The following is a 2,709-nucleotide window of genomic DNA, read 5'->3' on the forward strand; positions in this document are numbered from 1 at the left end:
TTTTTTAACATCAGTCTTCTTAGCAACTTACCGATTTAAGTTTTTCTTTTTTTTTTATGCAAACTTGAAAATTTGTCAAGCCAGCAACAATTAAAACTATGTCCGTCAAGGTGCTTACACGAAATCCCTTCAAAATAATTAATTTCATGATAAAATGTTTTCGGAAAATGTAATTGTTCTTGAAAAAGCGTAGATTTGTAATTTTTTCAATTAATTTAGAGGGAATAGATCGATTAACAGTAAAATCAGTTGATTGAATTTAATATTGATTAAGGATTAAATGGATAAAAATAACTAAAAAAATTGCAATATCTTTAAACTTCAGCCAATTGATAAACCTCACACATATCGTTTGTTTTTTCGGCCTTGGTCCAAACCAAGACGTTTTTTATAATATCTGTTACTTCAGTCTTAATGTAATTAAATTTTGAATAATTATGTTTGCTTTACCGTCATACATTTGGGGTTGATCTATTTCTAATTGCTTAAAGAAGTACTTAAGTATCGTTAATTACATTTAACTTATATTCAAAAACATTGATTTCGATAAGCAAATAATGTTGTACTTTATTGATGAAAGAAGCTTAAAAACGACTGTATTTGAAATATGGAAGAAGATTAATTATAAGGTATCCATGATTTTACCAAAAACATTCGTGTTTTGGGTTAATTTCACATTAATTATACTTGATTAAGTTTAATTTAACGGTTTATCTAGTGTGGATTTAGTTTATAATACAAGTTTCAATGAAACATTAACTTTAAATTGCAATTACTCTAAACTTTTGAATTTCGCGCCAATTAATGTACTTTAAACATAGTTGAAATTAACTGAAGTGTGATATAGAAAACATTGGGATTTACCAACGGCTTGGGTAGTTTTAATCTTAATTAAACAGTTTATTTAAACGTTATTTAGCTTTTAATCCAAAAAATGAATATTTTTGGTTTAATTTCACGTTAATTATATTTAAGAGATTTAAAATTAACGTAGGATTGTGTTTCGGCAGTGTACATTTAGGTTATAAATGACTTTCAATATATACTTAACCTTAATTGCAATTTTCAGTGGGTTTTGACTCTTATTTTACCTTTCGAATTTCGCGCCTATTAATGTACTTTAAAGATAATTTAAATTAACTAAGTATGAGATAGAAAACATGAGGCTATACTAACAGCTTGTGCAGTTTTAATCTTAATTAAGTATTTTATTTCAAAGTTACTCGAGTTCTCATCCAAATATGTATATTTCGTGTTTAAATTCACGTTAATTATACTTAATTAAGTTGAAATTAATGAAGGATTGAGGTTTGGCAGTGTTGATTTAGCTTTTAAAATGAGTTTCAAATCACCTTAATTGTAAAGTTTAGAAGAGTTTTTCATTCTTGCCAACACAATGTGTTTAATTTTTATCATACCACGTGCTAAATTTGCGGTAACATAAAGATCATCTATAACATATGTTAATGAATGATGTCATTTTATAGTTTAGCAACTTTGGCTTCAATAACAGTAATTAAATTAAATACCTAAACAATTCATAGCAATTTAGACAAATAAACAAACGGCTGTGGAGATAGCGAACAACGTAACCCTCCGTTGCTGACGTGGTTACGTTGGAAAAATCTGCGCTGATGTAAACATGGAAATTATTTGACTAATTAAATTACATAACGACACTGTCCTCCTGGATTAATCAGCACCACTGTTACTTATATTTATGAATTAACAAAATCCACTGTTGGTAACAAACTGCGCTAAGGTAAACACCACAACTTTTTTAACTGCCGTAAGGAAAACATTTTAAACTTTTTGTCATCTTACCAGTAGTATTTTGAAGTTTTCGATCTTTTCACAGGGTGAAAAGCATTATCTTTATTTCAACACGTTAATAGTTTGAATAGGTATGCCATTTATTGCAAGCGCACACGGTAAATACAGCATAAAAAGCCTAGTGTTAACCCGGTTAGGCTATGTTTCTAGCATAAATTTGAGCAGACTATGCACAGGATTCCAAAACTAATGAGAGCTGGAAATCAGCCCTTATAATAATCTTTAAAGAGTAACTAAAATAGGGTAATGGCAGCCCTCTGTCTTCGACTGTATTAAGCTCTATGGGGAAATAACATGGGGTACTATTAGTCTTTACAACTTAAGCCTTGGCCGTAAAGAACGTCGAAAAACTTACTTCAAAAGATATAAAAACCTCTATTAACTGTAATAATTTACCTCAATTACTTTTCTAGACGAAAATTCGACCTGATAACGACGTATTTCTTATTAAGGGTGCTACAGTTAATTAGAAAATACATATAAAGGTGCTCAAGCTCGGACGAAATACCAAAGTAATTTGTTGGTATTTCTATTTGTACTGCTAAGAAATTAGGAAAATCAGCAAGAAAGCTAACATTTACAATTAGTCAACGTAACTTGTTAGCACCCACAAACTTAGGACCTTCTAGTTGTCAACGAGAACGAAATGAAGAAAATAGGTTTAAGCGCGCTATAAAGTTAGGCTGACCTCTGACCCAAAAGTAATTTTTTGACGTGCTATCTTAATTAGTTAAATTACAAAAATTAGAATTCATTAATTAAAAATCGAAGCAGGTAAGTTTCTCATTTAAGAAATGCTTGTTAATTTAGAAGTATTCCGAAAACTAACTTCGCTATAGTTTTTCCATATGGCCTGTCACAATTGCCTTAAAAAAC

General features: G+C 29.8%; 1 long non-coding RNA gene across 1 annotated transcript; it reads right to left on the reverse strand.

Annotated features, from left to right (window-relative positions):
* Window positions 1–1,179: 1,179 nt before the first annotated feature.
* Window positions 1,180–2,335, reverse strand: LOC149675804 (uncharacterized). Its single transcript, XR_016366743.1, has 2 exons — window positions 1,825–2,335; window positions 1,180–1,757 (listed from the first exon to the last, which is right to left on the reverse strand). It is a non-coding gene; the product is annotated as an uncharacterized LOC149675804 (long non-coding RNA).
* Between the last annotated feature and the right edge of the window lie 374 nt (window positions 2,336–2,709).

Source organism: Phalangium opilio, unplaced genomic scaffold, assembly GCF_054372755.1.
Source record: "Phalangium opilio isolate 3A_F unplaced genomic scaffold, DU_Popi_V2 ptg000046l_1, whole genome shotgun sequence".
In the NCBI taxonomy this organism is placed as follows: domain Eukaryota; kingdom Metazoa; phylum Arthropoda; class Arachnida; order Opiliones; family Phalangiidae; genus Phalangium; species Phalangium opilio.